Here is a 26,209-nt window from a genome sequence, read left to right on the forward strand (position 1 = left end):
AGGTGCTCAACTGGGTCATAGCCAGCTGACGTTGAATCCAGGAAAATCGCCATACATTAATACAGTGTTCATATAACTGCCCTAACAGTATTTGGGAGCGCTCAAACCGTGCAGTGCCTTGTCTAACATAAGGATTCTCAGTAGAAGCTGTAGGAGACCTGGCGCATGGAAATGTTCAGCTGATAGGTTCCTGGATGACAACATCAGCACCCCGTTTGAAAATTCTTCTCGGCTTGAAATTTATCCTCAGTTTCGACATGGTTGAGACACTGGACATGCGTCCAGGAGAATCGGGAGTTAATAAGCGCATTTGACAATCCAGATTAATGTTTCCCGCGGTTTCCCTGAAATATTTCAGACGATTGCCTAGCTGATTCCGTTAAGGTGTTCAGAGCGAAATTTCTGACTTATCATGTTCCAGGTCAGCGGCTGCTCCAGCTGAAATGCATAGACGAGAAGGAAAGAAACGCTAATGTGCCACTCCTCATTCATATTCGGTGACACACAGTTACCCAGTCATGGGCCTCTACCAAATGATTCATACCTCATCAGACCTTTTCCAACTTATATCGTGCTTCGGGCTCCAATGGCAGTGTTATTGCACCTATGCTCCTATGTTGTTTCATTAGCAAAGATACCTGTGTGATAAGGTGGCATTGTTCCCATAATGACGAGATGGTAGAGTTGATCAGAAGTGGAAGGAGTAGGTGCTGCCAAAGTGAGTGGTGCAGCAGTAAAATATAAGTACAGGTCAGAGGAAACTCAGCAAATGGTTGGCATTTTCCACAAAGATACTTAGTATTCTGACTACCGTGGACCACGACACAATTCAAAGCCTGCGCCCAGAGACGACTTTCTGCGAGGCAGGGAGTTGCATGTGGACTGTGTACACGTGTTACTCCGTGAGATTTCATTTTCTAGTTCGTGCCTGTTCGCTAGTGCCGTCCCTCGCGGTCCTGTCCGCGTTCGCACAGTCGTGAGCAGCGCTGTTTTGTGCAGATTACCTCCCAGTTAATTACTGCGCTTTGCATTCTTAGCAGCTAATATGCCGCTGCAGACCCCGACACGACTCGGTGCCCCTGCCGAGTTTTGATCTTTTCCGACTCGACGGACGTTTTGTCGGAACGCTCGAAGAGCGAAAGAATGGACCGAAAACAAACAAAAAACGCGGGGAAAAAATGGAACGCCGGGGAAAGGGTGGAAGCGAGGGACGGGGAGAAGTTTGAGAGAAAGAAGCTGAAACAGACAGTCCCAAACGAGCGCCCCGGAATTGAAAAGCAGTTAGCCCGTGCAGATGAGAACGGGGCCACCGGTCCGCGCGTGCTCTCGAGGAAAAGGGGTTATGAGCAAAAGCCGACAAATTGGTAAAGTTGGTAATTAAGGAACGGGGACTGCAGGGAGAAGACGTGCGAGACAGTGGCGGCACAATAATGAGGGGAGTCTTTCCTGACGGCGCCTAATGAACCGCACTGCCGTAATAATAGCGGGCGTGACGCCCCCGCCCTGATTGCAGCGAGAGCGACTTGGCATTCTTGGCGGGTGTCCCGTGACGGGACAGGACGGCGCGTGACGTGGCGTCACTTGACGTGACGTAACGCGTTTGCAGGAACCCGGCGTCCACGCAGGAACTGGGCCGTGCTGCGGCGTTTTGCACGACTCGCGCGGAGGTAGCCCAACAGTGGACGTGACACTCGATCCAGGTGGCAGTACAAACCCCACTATTTATACCTCTCCTGGGACAGATTTGTTCAACACATGCTTTTTGTAGGCCCTGTAACATCCTCAGACATGGGCGCCATTCGAGAAACTTATTCACGAAATAGAATCGCTTTATTTTTAAATGTGAAAAACGGCTTTCCCTAAGAATTATTGAGATCTGAGATCCTCGGGAGAGCCATCCATAGCAGAAATATTCCACCTTGTGTGCAAGATGTATGAAATGAAATGTCGAGTGGCTAAGGCCCCCCGTCGGGTAGACCGTTCGCCTGGTGCAGGTCTTTCGATTTGACGCCACTTCGGCGACCTGCGCGTCGATGGGGATGAAATGATGATGATTAGGACAACACAACACCCAGTCCCTGAGCGGAGAAAACCTCCGACCCAGCCGGGAATCGAACCCGGGACCTTAGGATTGACATTCCGTCACGCTGACCACTCAGCTACCGGGGCCGGACTGCAAGATGCAAGATGTATAAGACAGGCGAAATAAGCTCACATCCGCCTCCGTAGCTGAATTGTCTGCATAAGTGGCTACGATGTGAAGGACCCAAGTCGATTCCCGGTGCTGCCAACGACTTTTCCTTGCTGAGTGAATGGTACGGGCTGCACACAGCCTCATGATGCCTACTGAGGAGCTACTTGACCGAACAGTAGGCGCTAACCACAAGCCCCTCGCTCCGCGCTGTGTTCGCGCGGCGCCGCAAGACACACACAGCGATACGGCTGCCGGACGACCTCCCTTGGCCCTCCACGGCCTGAGCGAGGAGCTCGTGAAAGTAAACTCATTCAGGAAGAATGTAATAATTCCAAGTCCAAAGAAACCGTTGGAATGACAGGTGTGATTACTACTGAACTTCAGTGTAATAAGTCATGGTTACGAAATAATGAAATGATTATTTACAAAAGAGTGGAAAAACTGGTAGATGCCGACCTCGGAGAAGATCAGATTGGGTTCTGGAGAAATGTAGGAACGCCCGAGTCAATGCTAACCCTAAGACTTGTAAGATGGGTTAAAGAAAGACAAACCTACGTTTATAGCTTTTGTTGATTTGAAGGAAGGTTATGACATTGTTGGCTGGAATGCGCTTTTCAAATGGATGTAAGTTGCTGTAATTATGCACAAATGAATAGGCTCGCACAGGACAGACTATCGTGGGGAGAGGCGTGAAATCAGTCGTCAAACTAACGAACACGTCAACGACTATTCGCACACTACGAGGCGTATACGAAAAGCATGGGTCGGTTGCTTATATTTAATATTGGCAGCCCAGAAAAAATGTACCAATGCAGTGCATTATTGTTTATGGATTTACAGAAGTGATTATTTTCATAAAGTAGCCTTTTGTCTCAGTGTCAAAATGGACAACAACCGCCACGAAAATCATTGCACCAGCCAGTTGCGAAGAGCTTACTATAATTTGATTATTGTGCGCAAAATCATATACAGCCACTCAGATTCACAAGGAGTTGTGCCTAGTTTATTGACCGACAGTTCTGAGTGTAAGAAGGAATAGACGATGCTATCAAGACTTAAAAAGTGGCCTTACAAATGTGGATGATGGGCAGTGAAGTGTTAGGACCACTCACTATCCATACCGACGAAATCCTGCAAGTTGAGTCAGAGCTGCGGTCTGATCGACAGTTTATGATTGGTGTTCTGATGAATATCCTCATGTTCCACGCATCAGTATTCAAGAGAATGTCACGGCAAAGATCGGAGGTCGTAAATTGTGTAGGTTCACATACCGCCACCCGTTCCAGTAGTGAAATTCAACCGCTCCATTGGGAACTTTTCGACCATTCACAATTCAGTTCCAGATTCTTAGCCAGAGACTATTGCCGTTTCTTAAACTTGGTGGCCAATGGTCTCAAGATGACGAAGGAGTCAAGGCTATCGTTGAAACTGGTTCAATTTCCAGCTGGAGATCTATGCTGAGTGCAACGTTGTTATAAGTGGTTAGACGCGAATGGCGAGTTGATCTAATAAAATTGTAGTAGCCTTGTAAAAATAAAAAGCACCATAAAACATTTTTCTAACGAATTTATAGGGTGTAACTAAATTCGCGCAAATGGACGCCACAGCGTGATTCTTTGAGTACTGAAAACAAAAAAAGGTTTGTAACAAAATTCCTTTCTGCAGAAAATGAATCTGGTAATACTGTAAACATGTTTACGAGAAGTATCTTCGTTCAGCATTGTGCAACAATCCTTCTTAATTAGTACAGTGGATGCAGTTTTGAGAGTTCGATTCTGGATCTAGGCGTATCTTTTTTATTTTCTGATTTTATACTGGGTGACATGGTATCTGGCTTCTTAACTGTCACGCACCAATTGCAGTAGATCTCTTTTTTAAAGATGTATTTTGCTTTTAAACGTTTACTATGTTTCCATGCACTACTTCCCTCCATGCTTTCCCGTCTGTTGTCAGCACTGCTTCCCTTTTCTACAGTTGTACCCCCTACCCCCAAAATAAAACACAACCGACTCCACCCCTCTCCTTCTTGATCTATTATTGCTTCTGTTACCCTAGATAGGTTCCCTGCAACCATGAAACGTCGTTTACGCGTATTGCTTCGCACTACTTCATCAACTACATTCGAGCCCAATTATCACGCTTACTATTTTGACGTCCACTACATTTCTTTAGGACATTAGCTCACCAGTAGGTCTAGCAACCTTCTTCACAGGTAATATTCGAACTCCGTTGCATTTATTGTACTCCGACAATGGTTTTGCAAGAATTGGTAGCACGCTTCTTTGTTGTTCTTATTAACTATGGATGCAGCTGTGCTACAAAGAAATCAGAGAAACACGATCCCAGTGAGTCGCTAAATGTTGATGACGCAAGGATGTGTGTGATAATCTACTCTGCAGACTATTTTTTGTCACTGGCACTGCATTTAAAACTTTACAGACGGCCACTCTTATTGAATGTAGCATTTATGTTTAATACCTGCATGTCATAAATTTCTGTCCCTTGGCAGGTAATTTATCTTTAAGTAATTGTTATTCTTCATAAACATTTCTGACATATCTGACGAATAATTGTTACGTTCAGTGGACAAAAGTACGGCAACATAAAAAACACACTACCGTGCCTACAACGTCGCAGGAAAACAGTTGCCATTCAAAACAGCTTCCAGCCGTCTAGAAATGGTGTAACGTATTACTATCTTTACGACGTTGCTCGTCGAGCCATATACGTAATCTCGCATTTCTAGCTGCTTCTGTCACACAAATAATGATAAAAATTCAGAAATTAAGGATCGCCACCAGCACAAGCCCTTCCTAACCATCTAGAAAAAACGGAGCTGGAAAATTATTAGTTTAATTACTTTAATAATTTAATTACAAGTACGCAAATTTCTGTAAGCAGCCAGATAAATAGCACTCCTTGTCGTGCATGAAGCAACTTGATTAATTCTGGAATGGAAATCAGAGTAAGGGGGTAAGATCGACACCAAAGGATTTATCTTTCACGTAAATTATTTATTGTAACTAAATATTTGGCTGCACATCCTAACTACACATAACTGGTGCCTGATTCGAAATATTTAAGTAAAAATTACGTGAGAATGAAACAGAGCACAATTTAACTACAGCAAGAAGAAACACAGAAGACGGGTGTGGGAGACAATTGTACTACCATCTCCTTTGCACTAATACCATAAAAATATCTAGGTGAGATTTGCATTACGATTCTACACATGCTCTATTCTGGACAGAGGATTAACCAATACACAAGGCTGTGCGATAATTATTTAACATACTAACTGCGTCTGCTGCTTGCAAACGGCCGAACTAGAGCACGTGGTGCAGTCTGACTCAAACTGTTGAGCTGCTTTGTAGAAAGCGCACGAAAGAACAGATATTCTTGCAGAAATTGTAAATCATTAAACAAGTAAACTGTTAAAATAAAGGCTATTGCGGTGCCGTGGTGAACCAGAAGGGTCCAAACACGTGGCACAAAATCGACACACAAAGACAAAAGCAATTTCCACAAAATATAAGATTAAAAATCATTAAAAAAATAGCTCGCTCCACATTCTTTAGATAAGCTAAAGTTCTTAAGCATTTCACCAGTTAAACATAACGAAGTCCCAACTCAACCTGATTCCTATCACCTGAAACCCCCCTTAAGAGCTACGATCCGTACTCACCAAGCGTTCACCGAAGAGTGCCCCTTTCTCCTTCCAGATTACCTAGCTCCCCGTGCAGCGGAAGCTACCAGAGGGGTAGCCGTCCGTCACCAACCTCATACCCAAAAATAGCCTTCGACTAAGATGGATAAATCTCTCTGTTCAGGTATTGGAAACCTAAGTTGGTCATCCTGTGCTCCCAGCAGACGATGACCAACTCAGCGTTTCCCACAAAACAAAACCGAAACCCCACATTAAAACACACATAATATTCAGTTGGCCTTATTTGAGTACTCAGTCTTTCTGGAAGAGTTCATGAACTGAGCTAAAATCAGGTAGTAAAGTAAATAAGTTGTACCGAATTCGACAAGCGTCTTATGAAACGACTTGACAGAGACGTTTCAATGGATAGAAAGCGGCTCTGTGTGGTTTGCAATACAATCTTACACCATCCTTCCTGCAAAATAACGCCAAATTCAAGTAAAGATGATGGAAGTGCATAACGATCACACACTTATCTCTACAAAGCAGACCACAGAGGCTCAATAACAGCGACACGTGGTGACTTGCGGCGACTTGCGGTGCTCACAGAACCTATCCTGGATGATAGCTGTGTGAACAGGGCTCCGCGTCTTGGAACACATCACCACCATTGTAGAACAAACGGTGTGTCATGGCGTGGGCTAGATCCAAAGTGGTCCCATAATCCTTGGCAGTAATGTGACCTTGCAGAATAACCGTGGGGTCCATGGAATGCCACGATAAGGCTGCCCAAATCATTACCGAACTCACGCCACGTCTCATTCTTGGGCCGTAAACTAGTACAGAAATTGGAAACAGTCTAAAACAAGATTTATACGACCAAATGACCTCCTTCTATTGTCCCATCATTCAGATTTTGTACGAGTGGTTTTGGAATTGCAGCTTCTTCTGTGGTTCCCTGCTTAGGAAGCTCCCTTCGTGTTGTTTTGGTGCTGACAGGTTTCGCGAGAGCGGCATACATTTCTGCAGTGACATTTACCGCCGCCGGCTCCTTAGCTTTCGCCACAACCCTCTTTCAACGATTACCTATCACGATCAGTCAATATAACGTTTGTCCGCGTTGTGACTTAGCACATCACATTTTTCCACTTTCGCTGTATGTGGTATAAATCTTCGATGCGGCGCCTCTTGAAACGTCAAGCACTTCGGCTGCCTTGGTTACCGAAGCACCTACCATACGAGACCAAAAATCTGGCCACGTTCGAATATACTTACCTCCGACATAACGCATCCACAACTACACAGAATTTAATTCAGGACAATGGCGCCAATTCTGGTAACCAGGAAGCGTACACCACCGCCTCTCTTCCTCATGTCCGCCAAATACGGGCGGTGAAAATCGCTTCCACCTCCGGGATTGAAACCGGCTAACTTCCACTTTGGCTACGCAGGTGGTTTCTTTGCATGTACGAGACGTTTTCGAAATCTAAGCGTTGTTTGGTCATAAGAAACATACAGGGTGAATTTAAATTGGTGCTGTGGAACGCCAGAACAAGATTCCCTGCATACTAAAAGTGCACAAATGCCTGTTAAAAATTTCGTTCCGTGCATATTTTCGGTCAGAGTAAGACATTCTGACAACAGTAAAATTACGTGTACTAAAAGTAACTCCATTCAATACCACATACCTGTGCTGCGCAGTGATGGGTGAAGTTTCGCGTCAGAGCAGTCGAGTTCAAGAGTTCTATTCTGGATCTAGCTCTAATTTTTTAATATCTTTATCTTATATTTTAATCTGCGCAGTAATGCAGTAGGATACACTGTCTCTTAAACGATACATACAGGGACTGAACGAAAATATGGAAACACCGCGAGAAATGGACAACTCAACGTAAATGCAGATTCTGGGCAAGCCCGCAGGTCGTGCTGTTATATTTGATAACGCGTTGTCCTCAATACGTTGCAAGTGTCAGCCATGGTCACTGAGGACATGTGACGGATAGCCCCTTGGTGCAGGATGTGTGCCAGCTGTACATGGTAACGGGTAAAAATGGTAAAAACTTTTATTGGATTCTACTGCCATCATTTAAACTTAACCTCAGGCAGCGACGTGAGCAGTTACGTAAAACTACTCCGCAGTACTTGTGGTTGGTGGCCGAGCAGTTCTAGGCGCTTCAGTCTGGAACCGCGCGACCGCTACGATCGCAGTTTCGAATCCTGCGTCGGGCATGGATGTGTGTGATGTCCTTAGGTTAGTTAGGTTTGAGTAGTTCTAAGTTCTTGGGGACTGATGACCTCAGAAGTTGTCCCAGAAAGGTAGTGAAGAGTGCAGTTTACTGTGAACAGTTCAGCGATAGTGTTGTTCTCGCCAGAAGAGATGAAGAAAGGAACGTATAGAAAACACTGACACGAAGAAGGACCAGGATTATAGGACATGTGTTAAAACTTCCACTTTATTAGAGGGAGATGCAGATCGTAAAAACTATAGGAGAAGACAGACATAGAATACACTCAACGTACGGCGGGACGTACGGCGTCATGGCTTTTCTGAGATGGTTCAAATGGTTCAAATGGCTCTGAGCACTATGGGACTCAACTGCTGAGGTCATTAGTCCCCTAGAACTTAGAACTAGTTAAACCTAACTAACCTAAGGACATCACAAACATCCATGCCCGAGGCAGGATTCGAACCTGCGACCGTAGCGGTCTTGCGGTTCCAGACTGCAGCGCCTTTAACCGCACGGCCACTTCGGCCGGCTCTCTGAGATGGAGAGGTTGGCACAAGAGAGGATTCGTCGTGGGCGACATCAAACTAAAAATCAAAAAATAATGACGAAAAGAAAAGACCTTTCTCAAATGTTTAGTCAAATTCTCCCATACCTTTGCCAGCATATCTGGAGTTAGTATAATGGACGATCAAAACGTTTCCGTTTGAGGGCGTTGTTGCAGCGTATATGCAACGCAGCGCGACTGTGATGCGGGTATATAAGCAGGTATATAAGCACCTACATGTAGGCAAGGAATTAGTGTGGCAACTGTGTCTTTCCGACTTGAGGTAGTTCGGAAACGTGAACCATGGAGACTTTATTACCAAATCCCTCCAAATGGAGAGGTGCTTCAAGTTCCGTGCTGATCGCGGTTCGTCACAAGACGCCGGCGTAAAGCGGAAGACACTCGAACAACCGCCCTACGGTTCCGATCTCTCCCCATGCGATTATCACGCCTTCGGTCGCTTATAAACGGCCTTGAAGACTCGACGATTCCTATCACATGAGGCTGTGCAACAGGCGATTAGGGATTTCTTCACGCAGCAGGACACAGTGTTTTAACAAAAGGGTATCTTTAACATGGTGCGTCGGTCATATAACCGCCTCATTGCTCGCGGCGATTTTGCCTGCAGCCTTCGAACGGAAGCTTTTTGATCGCCCCTTATAAATTCAGTATTGTATTAAGCAAAAATTATGACTTCAGCCGCCCACAGGCATTGACATAAATCAGTGGTGAAGGCTGAAACTTTGCGCTGGACCGAGACTCGAACCTGGATGCTCCGCTCTTCTTGAACGGCATTAATCGCCTTGGCCATCCGCACACGCTTCCGGTCCAACCCAAATTTTCAGCCTGTTACGCACAATTAGCGCTGCCATCCATTGGCCCCACTTGTCGTACTGTACATTCAGTGCTGCTACTAAGCAGTGTCGCAGTTCACCCAAAGTCGTTGAAAGGGAAGCGACATAGACAGTCTTCAGCACAGTCCCACAACAAAATGCCATAGCGTGTGCTCAGGTGACCCTGAATGAAATGGTGCAATGCCAGATTCGTAAACCTCTTAGGACCTATCCATCTTCGAAGCGGCTCACTTTAAAGAAATACTCTTGTAGGCAGATGCCAGGACTATGACATTTCCTCCTGGTGAAAAATGAAATTTTTGCCGTATTCTCGCAGGTGTCATCCCCATGTCTAATCGGCGCACATTGCGTGATGAGCGAGTGAGCTGGTAGGTGCACGAAGGAGACCTCTACCAGCCACCACATGAGTCGGTAACTGACAACTGACGCCAACGTGAGCGTTAATTTTCTATGAGTATGTTAAAATTCATCCCAAGTTCTTATGATTATTCTTGTACAAGATATAGTCTTACCAAATTGGATAATCTTTTTGAAGCACCCTTTACTAGGTCTTCCCCCATCACAGATAGTTCGCCTCCGTAGCCGCGAGGTTAGCGTGTCTGACTGCCACGTGGAGGGTCAGGTTCAATTCCCGAAACTGCCAGGGATTTTTCCTCAGTAGGAGGACTGGACCGGGATGCACTCAACCTCGTGACGCCACTTGAGGAGCTAATTGAGTGAGAAGTAGTGGCAACTAGGTCTGTGAATCCGACAACGGCCGGGAGAGAGGCGTACTGACTATTATGCCCCTCCTTACGGCACCCGCGTGACGCAATTGGCTGAGAATGACACGGCGGTCGATCGGTTCCGACTGGCCCGCCTGTGCCCTGAAGAGCAGGGCTTTCCATTTCTCCTTTGCCATCATAGATTCATTCATTTTGTTGCCCCTTCGTTTCGTGATAATTCTCAGAATTCATTTCACTATTTCTCATTGTGCAACACCCTATTGTTTAGTATCATTTAGATGGAAACATACTGGCTTAAAATTTGTCGATATGCTTCCTGTTGACTTGCTGATGTGGTAACTCTGAAATCTACGCCTCAAACGACATCAAACATGTTTAAAGATGACGCTTATAACCAGAAGTAAGCTATTTCCGCTGCTGTCTGAAAAACTAGCGCTATCGTGGTACTCCTCCTCCTTATCGGGGTCGGTTGATCGTAGCGATGCAAGGTGGCGTCTTTGATCTGTGACGTAATGATGTTGTTGGATGTCACATCACATTTGCGCAAACAGCAATAAAGCAGGACACTGAAAATATTTAATTGTTCCTCTACTAGTATTTGAAATATAGGTTGTAGTGACTGATTTGTGGTGTGTCCCGAGGTTTAGCTTAGGTTGGAAGGTGACGATTTGGTTGTAAGTGAAGCCAAAGAAACTATAATTCTTATTATGGCGCGCGTATTTCAAATATTGGATGTCAGTTGTTTTATGGTCGTCATATTCATGACGACTGATATCTGTGACTTCAATATTTCCTCCTTGCTTCAGTGATAGGATTAGAGAATCTTTTAATCGTGATACGTTTTGCTTTGGTGTTGGTCAAACCTTTAAGTGGAAAGGAGTCTCGGCCATTTAGAGCAGGACCGAACTCTTTGACGACGGCACTGCATCACCAGAGAAACGATTCGTCCGAACGAGGTGGCTCGAGGAGGCAGCACGCCGGCTCCGGTGGCAGCTGAACTGTTTGGAGGCGCGACCTGCGCCGCCGAGGCCGTTGTGGAGTCCTGACCGGAGGCTGTAGGCACAGCCTGGAGCTGGACCTGGTCGCTGGAGGCTGGCATTCCAGTCACGTAGGCCGCCCGGCCGCCGGCCTCTCCCTAGTAATGGCCTCCTGCCATCTGCCGCACACGCGCCCAACTACATACACTAGGATGCGCGTACCTCACCCCACCGACTCCGAGCACCACTGTCCACTTGGATGAACTTCGTCTAAGCTTTTGAATCATTTACGGTAGGCTGACCGCACCATTCAATCATCACATACACTAATTCGTTTAGATGCTGATGTGGGACTTCGCGTGTATTAAAAATTGCGTCTGTAGGGTTGTACCCGGCTTTCAAAAGGAAGTTTGATATTGGCTTGAGGCACTAAAAATAAAGAAAGTTTGTTATTCTGTCACTTGTCAACAAACTTTTTTGAACTCTCAGTTGCATGAGATTTCTTTACTGATTCATGATTTTTTTTTTAATTTGCTGATTTCTAATCTAAAATCGTTTTTGCTCTCCATGCTCTAGCTTTCATGCAATTATAGTTTTTGCCTTCAGATGAATTACTTATGTGTTTATGTTATTGACAGCGGTATAATATTGCACCTTCTTTCTCTCATATGTGATGCCATTTCATCATGGAGACGTCAATGTAATAATCTTCCAAAGAGTTTCTGTTACTTTATAGATACTACTCCCTTATTCGTCAAAGACGCAATATAACGCCCTTTGTGAGGCAAAATTATGAAGCATACTTTTAATTTACTCTTGGCGATCAAGACGATGCATGTATGTTAAAACTGTGAGGAAATCCTACGTCACTGGACGAAAAGAAACCATAAGGGTTCACCTTTCGGAATTCCCATGTCCTGGCCAGAATCAGTACATCACACATGTGACAGCTATTTTTTGTATCGTCAATAGTCGGCCGGTGTGGACGAGCGGTTCTAGGCGCTACAGTCTGGAACCGCGCGACCGCTACCGTTGCAGGTTCGAATCCTGCCTCGGGCATGGATGTGTGTGGCGTCCTTAGGTTAGTTAGTTTTAAGTAGTTCTAAGTTCTAGGGGACTGATGACAAATTAGGAGATGGCAGTGACCAGCAAGTCGAACGGTTACATCAAGACCTCAAGACTATGGAAGAACGCTGTCAAGGGAGATGGGATAAATATATGATGGCAGACTATTGCTGGGGTATTTTACGAGATCTCCCTGAAGAGACCGAAACGAAAATATCTGCCTCAAGAGAAAGTGTTAGTTACAACTCAACTGTATCGAAATATACTCTTCTTGATGGTGTAATGTGTTTCAATCACTACCACTGAATAGATTTACACCGTGTTTCTGCTTGATTTTAATTTAATTTGATTTAATTTGCTTTACCATTTAAGTTCAAGAGACTTAAATATTTGTCCACCTACATTATGATTTAATGATAAAAACATGAAATACTGTTGTTTTGCAACTGCAAAAACACTAGAGCTTTCAGCAAAAAACCGACCTCACATCTGAAATCAGCACCCTTAAATTTGATAAGAACAACTGCTGACAGCAGTGCAACAAAAATGTTGCTGACCAATGTAATTGTGGGACGAATCGTCTGCAGTTTCCGCCCCTCTGACTTCACTATTTATAACCGTTCTAACCAATTAACTAACACCTATTTACATACTACGCAAGTCACGTTACGGTGTGAAGCGGAGGGTGTTTCCAGAACCACTATCTTCTCTGTCTTTCTCTTTTCCATCCGCGAATGGCACTTGGGAAGACTGACTGTCGGTAAACTACTTTCACTGATTTTCTCCGTTATGGCCATTTCGTAAGGCGAATGTTAGTGTTAGTAATATTCTGCCGTACTCTTCCTGGGAAGTACGCTCTCGGAATTTCAACAGTAAACATCTCTTTTTGTTTTTGGATAGGTTCCGTATTAAGCAAATACATTATTTCTTCCGTTCGCCCAGATCTGTTACGGTGAAGTTACAGCATCGTTACTGGGTTATTTATTTTCTTTCTGTTAAATAACGGGAAATTGCTGCTTTCCTATTTGTGCTTACAGAAATTTCAGTTTTTAAAAGAGTATTCACAAATTTTATGTTTGTTGGACTTTGCCTTACTTTGAGGGCGATCTAAAAGTTTTCCAAGATCGCTAGCAATTCTGTTTATTACTATGACCGGTTTCGACAGATTTTCGCCGTCATCATCGGATCTTGTGACATAATTTACACATGCTTGTTACTATACTGAAAGTCATATAGTGATGTCGAGTCAAATAAAACGTGACAGGGAACATCAGCATGTCACAAATCAAATTACATACAATTAAAACATACAACATGTTGAGCTGATGTCCCATTATACACAAATCGCTTAACATCATAATGGCGATTTTCACATACAAGAGGAGGGAGTTGGTGATTGAATTTCGTGAAAAGGTCTCGCCGCAGCGAAAAGCGCCTTTGTTTTAATGATTGGCATCCCAGCACGCTTGCCACACTCTCTCCCCTATTCGCGATAATATCAAACGGGACCTTCTTTGAAGTTTCCGATGTCCTCCATGAATCCTATCTACTTAGGATCTCATAAAGTAGAGCAGTGCTGTAGCAGAAGATGAACAACCGTAGTGTAGGCAGCCTCTTTAGTAAACCAGTTGCATCTTCTATAACTGTTCTGCCAGTTAAACGTAGTGTTTGGTTAGCTTTCCCCACAACATTCTTTATGTGATAATTTCAGTTTAAGTTATTTGTATTTGTAATTCCTAGGTATTTAGTCGAACTGACAGTCTTTAAATTTGTGTGATTTATAGCGTAATCGAAGTTTAACGGATTTCTTTTCGTACTCATGTGAGAGACACTTGCCACTTGTCACACTTTCCAGATATCGTGTGTAAGTCATTTTGCAGTTGGTTTTGACCTTCTGATAGCTTTACTAGACGATCAATCACAGCATCATCTGCATCTAAGTGGGCTGTGCAGATTATCTCCTAAATCGTTAATGTAAATTAGGAACAGCAGAGGGGATGTAAGACTTTCTTGGGGAACGCTGGATATCACTTCTGTTTTACTCGATGATTCTCTATCGATTACTACGTACAGTGCCCTTTCTTACAAGAAATCACGAATCGAGTCACACACACACACACACACACACACACACATATATATATATATATATATATATATATATATATATATATATATATATATATATGGAGTGTCATAATTAATAGCGTAACGGCGTACCGAAAGAAGCACACCAATATTAGAAGCACAAAAGTCTCAGTAAACATGGGCTCTAAAACGCATACCCTAAGAGCTATGAGCATTTGTTCAGTAGAAGAGATGCGTTTCACAGGAGCGTAGGTGAAGAAGTCCTCATAGTTCTTAACGCATGCATTTTATAGCCCATGTTGTTACTAAGACCTTTTTGCTTCTAGTATCGTGTACACTCAACAGCATACGTTTGCGCCGTTGATTATGATATTCCCCGTCCATATACTACGTACGGCGCTTTTTGTGGCTTTCTGTATTATGCGTTATTGGTGTTATTTTGCGTTGTAACTGTTTTTCTTTAACCATTTGTCATCTGCAACTACTGAGAAATTAACGTAGAAAGTTACTTACATCGAAAATTTGCGTCTAGGAATATTAGACTGATGTTGTTAACAATATAATGGTCAATCAAATGAGAACGACACATATAGAAAAAAATTATGTAAAATGCTCATTATTTGAAAAATAATCTCAAAAAGTACATGTATCCCTCTGAGAAATAAGACAGTCACTGCCTTGATGGAAAAATGTCTGCGGTTACCTATGGAATCATGACTGCATCCAAGCGTGCGCCTCGTCGTCCGAAACAAATCAACGGCCACGGCTGTCTTTCTTCAGGACTCCAAAAATATGGAAATCGCACCGGGAGAAGTTAGGGCTGTATGCAGGATGTGTAAGTGCCGGCAAAGTCATGATGGTCTTTCTCTTTGACAGCAAAGTCCCACTGCTCCTGACTTTTTTTTTATAACATGGCGCCACAATTAACGCACAGCGGTACGTGGAAACGCCGCAAAAACTGAAGCGCACCATCAAGTCCAAACGCCCAGTAATGTTGACGGAATGCGTGATTCTGTGGCAGGATAGTGCTCGACCACATTTTGCTAAAGTTGTTTTGATAGTGCTGCAGAAGTTCCGTTGGCAGGCCCTCACACAGCCTCCATACAGTCCCAATATCTCGTCATGTGATCTCTGTATTTTTAGAGTCCTGAAGAAACACGTTCGTGGCGATCGATTTCCTTCGGAAGAAGGGGTGCACGTCAGGGTACAACCACAGTTCCGTAAGCAACCACACACATTTTCCACGAAGGCATTTAATAATTGCCACCCCAACTCGCTTATTATATCTGTCTCACAGAGGTATAAATGTAGTAACAGTTATGGCGATTACTTTCAATTACTATTCTGTCCTCATTTGGCTGTCTCTTACTCGTATATTTTCTCTATGTGGAAGTTTCTCTCTGTCTCTTTCTATCTATCTATCTATCTCTTGGTGAGTGTGTGTGTGTGTGTGTGTGTGTGTGTGTGTGTAGTGTGTAATACGATCTCGCGAGTACTAAACGATCCACTTACGCTCTTCTGTATCTCTTCTATCAACTAAACCCGGCAAAGGTCTCGGCTGCTGATTATTAATATCCGCAAGAAAAGAAATTTTTTGTAATCCACTTCTTTCGTGCTTGAATTGCATTTTCTCCAGAGCCTTCCAAAGAATCTCACGCTGGCATCTGCGTTTTCTACATTACTCTTCTGTGGCCATGTAACTTTAGATCTCTCCATATACAATGGTTGGCCAAGAATAAAAATTCGACATAAAAGTAGACGCTATCCAAGGCAGCAGGTTGAGCTGACTTATTTAATCACTAACGGCATCTGTGAAATATCCTAAACGCGTTGTGAGTGCAGTACGTCGGAACTAAGTAAATTCGAACCTGGCCAAATTATTGGTGCTCGTATTGTAGGTGCGAAGGTAGCCGAAGTGTTTGGTGTTTCATGAGGCACCGTATCGAAGATTTATACCACAAATAGGGAAAGCGAAAAAACATCGACTGCTAAGTCACAACGCTGACGAAATTTTGAGTTGAGTGTTCATGAAGGACAGTTATTGAAGAGCATTGCGACGAAAAATAAGAGGGCGACAGCTGCAAAAATCAGTGCAGATCTGCATGTGGCACTTGCGAACTCTGTCACCACCAAAACCACACCAAGTCAGCTCCATAAGCTGGGAATTTCAGGGCAAGCTGGGATTTCAAAACCACTCATCAGTGATGCAAATGCCCGTATGCCGGAAATGTGGTGCCGAAGCCATAAAATATCGGTTTTGGAGCAATGGAAGAATGTTATTGGCTCGGATGGGTCTTGTCTCACACTGTTTCCAACTTCTGGTCGAGCTTACGTTCCAAGAGTGAAGTATGGTGTGGATTCGGTGGTGATTTTTGCTGCCACATCGTGGTATTCCGTGGACCGTATGGTTACTGTGCGAGGTCGAATTACTGCCAAGGGTTACGTGACCATTCTGGCTGATCAGGTCCATCCCACTGTACAATGTTTATACCAGAATGGTGGTGACGTGTTCGAAGAAAACCTGAGCCTCTGCTCACACATCTTACATCGTACTGAACTGGTTTTGTAAACAGGAGGATGAATTGTCACGTCTCACCTGGCAACTAGTCTACAGATCCCAGTATTATTGAGTCTTTGTTGTCTACTTTGGAGAAAAGTGTGCGTGATCGTATCCACCCCCACCATCGTTACCCGAACTTGGCACTGTTTTACAGGAAGTGTGATATAGTGTACCGATGTTTAGTTTGACGTTGATACTGCATCACAATATTTTATGATCTGAAGATGGCAGTAGCCGAAACCGGTCATAGTGAAATGTAAAAATTTATGTAATCAAGACGGACCTGTAAAATAAAGTGCCAAAAATATGATCACAGACTCATTTTCAGACTTTATGTCTTCAATTGGTATGATATAATATTCGCTTGAAAAGCATACAGGACGTGTATTTATCAATTCCGAGACAATTGGAAGTGTTTTTGAATGCCAACAGGTTTCCTACGCCGTATTAGGAATGGTAATGTGTTATGTCTTTGGTGTTTCCTTATATATGTCCAAACGCTGTAGCTACACCAGTAGTTGCTGTCTGCAGTGTTCTGTCGCCGATAGTATAACGAATAACTACGGATTTCTTCGCCTGTTTCTGCGCAATACTTTACATTTACATTTACACTCAGGATGAACTGCCAATCCCTGCCCCAGTTGTCGAGCCACAGCAAGTATTTCTGCATTTCGCTACATTCATCTTTCGTTGCAACGGTAACGTCTACCAACAGTCTCGTGGAGCTTCTTGCTTTATTTACGTTCAAGTATATTGTGAATACTAACGGCCCTATCACACTCCTTCTGCTACTCTTGATATTACCTTTACACCTGTAGATTTTGTGCCGTTAAGAGCATCGGATTGAGTTCTCAAGTTCTTGAAGCCAGTTACTACTACCGGCCGATACTTAATACTAAAATGCTTCGGTTTAACTCTCGGCCGTAGCCTATCACAGGAATAGTTCTTACTATCCACACAATAAAAAGCCTACAATAGCCTAACACTATTAACTGGCCTGACGTGTGTGTACTCGACATCTACAAAGCGTTAGGGGACTAATCCAACCAGTCTTCTCTGAGGCCAATGTCACCTTGACTTCCGTTCCATAAAATTCTTACCACACCCTCCAAACTCCAGCGTCCATGCCCTCCTTCCCACCTTCTGTATCCATCAACTGACATCTACTCGATTTCTCTACGATTAATTTCTCCCCTGTCCTCTCGCACACTGAACATCTTGCAATTTCCTGCACTTCTTGCAATTTGGCGCCAACACAAGCTATTGTTTCATCCACGATTATCAAATTTCGTGTTCATTATCGTACAACGTAGAGCTTGTAATTAATATTCAGGACGGACAAAATGAAAGTGACCCAGAAAATATTTCGTGCGCTTTAAGATATGCAGCTTTAGCCAGAGCGGATGATGCAAGGTGGCTTGCCTATCTGAAGGTGCAAGAAATATGCCCCTCACCACTCTCATTTTGCCCACGCTGTACAAACGGTTGCAGCACCATCATGACATATTTAACTGACACAAAACTTCATAGCACATATTAGATACATGAAATATGCAGATATTTGAGATTAAAGACTTTTACATGATTTATGACTTTCAAGATTCAGTTCTTCTAAATAGCGGATGGAATGACAAGGGCAAGAGTGAGTTTCTGCGTAATCTCTCTATCACGCCTTCCCTCCCACTCCCGCCCCCTTCCCCTCGACAAAAACACACACAAACATGCACAGTTTGAGTGAAAGTCTACAAAGCAGCTACAATCAGCTACAGTGGTTGCTTCAGTATTGCATTGGTCAAGTAACAGACGAACCACATTCCAAACTTATTCAGTGGGTAAAATGTCGGACGAAAGCGCGCCTGTATCATCTTCGTTTTTTGGACTAAGATTGTACAGTCTTTGCGACATTTTTCTTGTTGAAATATGGCATGTGGGATTGCCAGACTGGGGCGGATCCAAGGGAAGGAGTGTGCGGGTTGTGGAGTTCACGGACATCCCCTTCGCCCACCAAAAACGTTTGTAGAAGCATTTATATTTTCAGACAGATCAATTTTCAAATTTCATAGAATTCTTTCGAAGAATGGAGTAACATGAAACGTAAGTGTCTTGAAATTTGCAAGGAATAATAGAATTTACAAGGCACGTTTAACGCAAGGCACTTTTCAGTTGCTTGCTTGACAACGTGGATGGGCTTTCGAGCTAATTGGTAACATTACAGCCAGGTAAAACATACCTGACGTCAGCAACGAACTCTGTGCGGGTTGTATGCCTTCATGTTGAACCGGCAAACCACAAGAAGTTGAATAAGGCAAGACAGAAACAGAACGACCAAGAAAAATAAGAAAATAAGTAAAAGAAAGGCTGCCTTCCCGAAACTAGGTAGAAACTAATGAAACAAACAATATTCTCGTCATTCCCATTGTCGTATAGCTGTTGGCTGCAGGTAAGGGTTCACAGTCGTAGTGCGTACTGAAACACTGATGGTTGAAATGGCTCTGAGCACTATGAGACTTAACATCGGAGGTCATCAGTCACCTAGAACCCAGAACTACTTAAACGCATCTAACCTAAGGACATCACACACATCGATGCCCGAGGCAGGATTCGAAGCTGCGACCGTAGCAGTCGCGCGCTTCCGGACTGAAGCGCCTAGAAGCGCTCTGCCACCGCGGCCGGCAAACACTAACGGATGTAGCTGCGCTTCTACATCTGTCTCTACATAAATACTCTGCAAATCAAACTTAAGTGCCTGGCAGAGGGTTAATCGAAACACATTCACAGTAATTCTCTGTTATGCCACTCTCCAACTGCGCGCGGGGAAAACTAACACTTATTATTATCTGATTTCCTTTATTTTATTCTGATGATCGTTTCTCAACATGTAGGTCGTCTTCAACAACATATTTTCGCGTTTGAGGGAGAAAGTTGGTGATGGAAATTTCGTGAGAAGATTTCGCCGAAACGAGAAACGACTTTTTTTTTAAGATTTCCGCCCAAATTCTGTATCATGTCAGTGACCTATCTCACCTGTTTCTCGATAGCACAAAATGTGCTCCTCTTCTTTGAACTTTCTCGATGTAAGGATCCCAGATAGTGCAGCAGTACTCCGAAACAGAACGGACAGGCGTAGTGTAGGCGGTCTCTTTAGTAGATCTGTTCATCTGCTAAGTGTTCTGCCAATAAAACGCAGTCCTGTATTCGCCTACCTCACCACATTTTCTACGTGTTTTTTTTTCATTTAAGTTGTTCATTATTGTAAGTCCTAGATATTTTAGATGAATTTACGGACTTTAGATTTGATTGATTTATCGTGTAACCGATGTTTAATGGATTACTTTTAGCACTCATGTGGGTGACCTCACACTTTTCATTATTTAGAGTCAATTGCCAGTTTTCATACCATACACGTATCTTTTCTAAATCGGTTTGCAATTTTTTTTTAATGTTCTGATGACTTTACCAGACGATGAACGACAGCATCATCTGTTAACGCCCTAAGACAGCTGCTCCGATTGTCTCCTAAATCGTTTATATAGATAAGGAACAAAAGTGGGCCTATATAATTATATTCAATTTCAAATAGTGTAAGTATTAATGTTATCAATGCTGAAAGAATTTCTTATTATTCTTTCTCCTTTCTTCGTTATTCCCAGTTAAAGAGCGCGTTTGGACTTGGTAGGTTGGTTGACAGCTTCCTTTCCTTCTTCTCCTTGCAAAATCTCTTCATGAATTCGCTATGTGATTTCTTGCTTACCTACGTCCATTGTTTTCAAGTGGTCTTTTTAGATTTCTGTGAGAATGTATGATTTGGAACTTCGATTCCACAGCCTTTGCGTTCTCTGATGATATTTTCAGTGGCGTTCATTTCTCGTAAGTGCTGCTTCATTCTTTTAACCAAACAGTTTTTACCTGAATAAGATTTTCACTCTGCAGCGGAGTGTGCGCTGATAGGAAACTTCCTGGCAGATTAAAACTGTGTGCCGGACCGAGACTCGAACTCGGAACCCGGCACGGTAGCTCAGCGTGTTCGGTCAGAGGGTTAACTGCCCTCTGTAATAAAAAAAACTGAGTTCATGGATCAACGACGAACTGAAACAGGTGTCATGCGACGTCCGCCCCGAGCAAATACAACGAACAAAATGAAGTTGACCATTGGTGTGTATAGGTTTGTAGTTTTGCGTTTAATCTATTTACCATTCATAATAGCGGGGCTGTAAGTTTTTTGAGACTTTTTCGCTGTTTATCTTGTCGTTTTTATTGTTTAAAATTAATCATATGACACTAGCACTTATCAAATTTTTGGACATTTGCTTCACAAAGCCTATATTTTTCTGACTCGCAGTTTCCTGGACATTATGCTAAATCAGTGTACTATATAATGATCTAAACAAATTATTGTCACAAAAGCATAGTTGGTGTATTTTATGGCAACTAAACAATTTGTTAGTACTATATTAAATATTTTATGTATTTTATTGTTGTTGTTATTAAAATCATACACATCTGGGGTACGTTACAGGTGAAGTTGACAAACTACATATGAGGAGGAGCTGGAGGAGACAGACAAGGGAAAGATCCTTGGATCTGTGCCTGGACGACAAAGCATTTAACCCTTCACCGATCGCGCCTTGCATTCGGTACAACAGCCAAGCATGTACTGACTAAATTGTTTATGTACCCGCAACAAAGGGGTGGGGAGAGGCATGTAGCAAGAGTATTGATATGACGAATAGCTAACGTCAGTATCCCGAGAAGCTGGCCAGAAATGATGGGCAGTTAAAATAAGCCAGAGTTTGTATAATATACAACGGTGCGACCGTTGGTAGGTTAATGTTATACTGCATTGGCATCTCGAAGGATTCTAAGTACGATAATGTTATCTATCCATTATGTTATGGTGCTAAAATATTAGATACACATTTCTGATGACTGTCTAAAACTCTTCGTTTAACATTCTAAGCACAGAGGCAAGCTTTCCTGTCTGCAGACATGCGAGCAAAACAATGCAGAGAGGTTGCAGAAGCGTGCAGCGGTGTTACGAAGTGTAGCGTTGCCCGCTGACTGCGCTCTCGCGACAACTAGCGCCCGGCGCAACGCCGCTACGAGACGCCGTGTGCTCACAACATTGTTGTTGCTTTGTTGCAGGGAGTGCGAGCGGTAGACGGCATGCAGCCAGCCGCGCGTGCCCACACGTTGCACAGGTAAGAGCCGCCGCCCCTCAGCAGCGTTCTGTGTGTGTGTGAGAAGGAGGGAGGTGAGTCCCGTGTGCCACCCTCCCAGCGGCTCACAAGTGTCTGCCCGACTGCCCTCCCGTATGTACGCGAGACAGGGAGAAGGCGCGCAGACACACGTGAAGTCTCACGCTCTTCAGTCGTCATCCTACGACAGCCCAGTTTATGAAAACAATTTTACTTTGTTTTCCTCTTGGGCACCGTGGCTTTCCGCCTTCCAGTGTATTGCTGGCTTCCACGGGGTGCTTACAGTTCATCGGCCTTTTAGCTATACCGCGGAGGTACGCACGTAGTAGAACTGTCTTCAGAGATGAGCCCCAGTGACCAACTAAGACATGTCTGGAGGCGCCCCAGACCGTGGTGGGATTTAAATCTCAGCTGTCGCCCGCCATACCACCCGACAACCAAGAGCTATGTTTTTGGTTGCCGTTTCTTTTGGTAGCAGGATCCCTTTAATTGTCATTAGTGGCAGCATTGCACGATATTCTACGTACTGTTTTGGTGCCCTCCATGGCAAGTCATCCTAGGCTTACATTTCAGCAAGACAATGCCCACCCGCACACGGCGAGACTTTCTACTGCTTCGCCAGTAGCCAATCCGTTACTGACGTGCTCAAATTATGAAGCTCATCCTCTTGAATAAATCATCCAGTTCTCCCGTACATGAGCATCACATGTATTAGATTCCATCCCTTTCGGATAAGTGCTAAAAAAAAAAAAAAAAAAAAAAGTGTTCAAATGTGTGTGAAATCTTATGGGACTTAACTGGTAGGGTCATCAGTTCCTAAGCTTACACACTACTTAAATTATCCTAAGGACAAATACACACATCCATGCTCGAGGGAGGACTCCAACCTCCGCCGGAACCAGCCGCACAGTCCATGACTGCAGCGCCTGGGACCGCTCGGCTAATCCCGCACGGTGATAAGTGCTTCGTTTTGCGTCGCTTTTCCCCTTAGAGTGTAATAATGTGAAGAATGAGTCACCATCAAGACAGAAATCGCTGTAGCCCTTTGTGAATCTGGACAGGGTTTTGGTGGCAGTCCAGCAATGAGCGTAAGTAGTGTTATCGAGTGTATTGGCTGGAGGGATGCCGGACACGCCCTCTCGTCGGATGAGTGAATCAGTTGTGCGCTCTCCCCACCCCCAGCCCCCGAAACGGCAGCCGTCCGCGGGGCAATATTTGTAATGAGACGCGGCGGCGGCGTCCCCAGCTGGCGCGCATTATCCCCGTGACCCCGGCGGTCCGTGCGGCGGCCTCTTTGATCTCGCGGCTATTCTCATGGCGGGTTCCTCCGTGCCTGTGAGCACATAATGCCGGCCGGAGCAGGCTGCTTAATTACTGCCCACTGCCGCTGAGAGCCGTCCCCGCCTCGCACACAACCTGTCCCTTCTTGACCGCTCTGTCGGTCTGTGCCCTACGCCGAAACAGACCTCCCGGGCGGCCCTCGTGCTCTGTTAGGCTGATGGACGTTCGCCCTCTGAACTATCTCTTGGGATGGAAGAGACATATGCTGCCGATATGTCCTTCAGAATAGGGAGCAGCGGCAGATAGTAATGCAATGCACACGTCTCTCGTAGAAGAACGACGGGCACAATACTATTCACGACCCAGCGACCAATCAGACAGATGGGGATACAGGCAGCTCCAAATATCGTGTCGTAGATTCTTTTACCCGGCGTAGTGCAGGAGCTAGGTGTGGCATGGACTCAGTAAGTCGCCGGAAGTCACCTGCAGAAATACCACTACAGCCGTCCATAAATGCGAAAGAGTTGCCGATGCAGGATTTTGTGCACGAATTGATCTGCCGATTATTCCCATAAATGTTCGATTCGATTTACGTCAAGCGATCTGGGTAGTCAAAGCATTCGCTCGAACTGTCCAGAATGTTCATGAAACCAATGTCAAACAATTGTGGTCCGACGCATTGTCATCCATAAAAAATCCATTGTTGTTTGGGAACATGTAGTCCATGAATGGATCCAAATGGTCTCCAAGTAGCCGATTACAACCGTTTCCAGTCAATGATTGGTTCAGTTCGACCAGAGAGCCCAGTCCATTCCATGTAAACACGGCCCACACCATTATGGAGCCACCATCACCTTACGCAGTGCCTTGACGGCATCGCCGGTCTTAGCTGGCGCGGGGCAATGTGCGGCCTCTACCGCATCCCCACCCCCTCCCCGCCCCCCTCCAGCACAGGTTCCACACCTACATCACACTCAAAAAAATTCTAAGATTCGTCATCGACATACCACCAATATATCAAAAGACTGTTACTGCAGCAGACCTACAGTTGTGATAGGGAGATAATTAATCGCGTAAGGAGTCTTAATAAGCATGGTAATTGCTAAAAAGTTAATAATAAAAAGTAACTTAGCTTTGGGAATCTTTCCAGTTTAATGAAATTCCAAATCAAATAAGGTTCAAAAGCGTTGTTCAGGATATACACTTAAATGTTTTCATCACTTGACTATGATCTATATTTACAAGAAATCAAATGAGTTGTAGGTTATAAACACTAAAGATGTGGGAAACACCTGCTGACGGAAGAATGTACTGCTTGACTGGTAGCCACAACAATGAGTAGAAAGGGCGCGAAGATGAGCTGAGAAACAATGAATCATATGCCTTTTAATTTTCGCATGAACACTAATCGTGTTGACATTGGAAATTAATGTATCGCATTAGTATCATAGTTCCTAGTTCCCTCGACTCTGATGCAGGCATAATTTTCTGAGACGTACTCCAGTGGCCATAGTCGTGTCAAAATGTGTATATAATTGAATTACATTAGATTAAAAGTAGTTTTAGAAACACGTCACTTTATTTTTTAAAATTTATCTGTGATAACAAAATTACGGATGACAGTTTACAAATTACCTTCTAATTTTTTGCACGAGGCCACTAGAAGCAGGGGACCTGTGTGGTTGCACCGTTTGCACATGCCTAATGCCGGTCCTGGTTGGCAGCTTGGGTTCGTGGCCTCATGGAGTCCACCATCATCTCCCATGGGTCTACCATCAGCTCTTACCAACTGAAGGTGGGACTCGTCAGACCAGGCCACGGTTTTCCAGTCGCCTAGTCTCCAACTGAAATGATCACGAGCCCAGGAGAGATGCTACAGGCAATGTCCTGCTGCCGTAGCCCATTAACACCAAGTTTCGCCGCATTTTACTAACGGATACGTTCGTCGTACATTTCACATCGATTTCTGTGGTTATTTCAGGCAGTGTTGCTTGTCTGTTGGCAGTGAAAACTTTACCCAAGCGCCGTTGCTCTCGGTCATTAAGTAATGGCCGTAGGTCACTGCGTTGCCCTTGGTGAGAGGTAATGCCTGACATTTGGTATTCTCGGCACACTCTTGACACTGAGGATGTCGCAATATTGAATTTCGAAAAATAATTTCCCGTGCGTCTAGCTCCAACTACCATTCCGCGTTCAGAGTGTGTTAATTCCCACCGTCCGGCCATTATCACGTCGGAAAACTTTTCTTGTGTCCCCTAGACTTTAGAACTACTTAAACCTAAGGACATCACACACATCCATGCCCAAGGCAGGGTTCGAAACTGCGACCTTAGCAGCAGCGCGGTTCCAGACTGAAGCGCCTAGAACCGCTCGGCCACAGCGGCCGGCTCTGATAGCGATAGTACCGCCACCTGTGTCGCTATCCCATGACTTTTGTAGATGGAACTTTATATGTCTCTTCATATGAGAGACGCAGAACTTCGTCTTCGGTTCACTGTAGCGGCAGTGTAGCCTGTCAAGTGAATCACCGCTACTCGCTTTACTGTTTCACCGAAGAAGATCTTACTTTAGTTTTATTTATTTATTGCATGTCCCATTCTCTACTCCAAGAAGCAGAGCGGGCTGTTTGAAATCGACCCATTGAAGAGTAGCGCTTCTCTTCAGCCAAATGTTTCATTAGGCTGGGCGTGGGACAGAGAGGCTCCTGACTGTAAAAGTGTTATGTTGTGGTGTGAGAAGCGAAAAGGGGCAGGGTAAAATGCAAGCATGTCCCGTAAGCCTGGCGTTCTCCTTTCTTGTAGACATCACGCACTCCATTACTCATACACGAGAAAAAGATTTACAAAGGGAAA

General features: G+C 44.3%; 1 long non-coding RNA gene across 1 annotated transcript in view; it reads left to right on the top strand.

Moving 5' to 3' along the window:
* LOC126095751 (uncharacterized) overlaps positions 1-26,209 on the top strand; it is a 1,187,680-nt gene that overhangs the window by 577,198 nt on the left and 584,273 nt on the right. Inside the window, exon 2 of the long non-coding RNA XR_007521976.1 lies at positions 22,024-22,079. This is a non-coding gene — a long non-coding RNA (uncharacterized LOC126095751). The remainder of the gene's footprint in view (positions 1-22,023; positions 22,080-26,209) is intronic.

This window comes from Schistocerca cancellata, chromosome 8 (genome assembly GCF_023864275.1).
Source record: "Schistocerca cancellata isolate TAMUIC-IGC-003103 chromosome 8, iqSchCanc2.1, whole genome shotgun sequence".
Taxonomy (NCBI): Eukaryota; Metazoa; Arthropoda; class Insecta; order Orthoptera; family Acrididae; genus Schistocerca; species Schistocerca cancellata.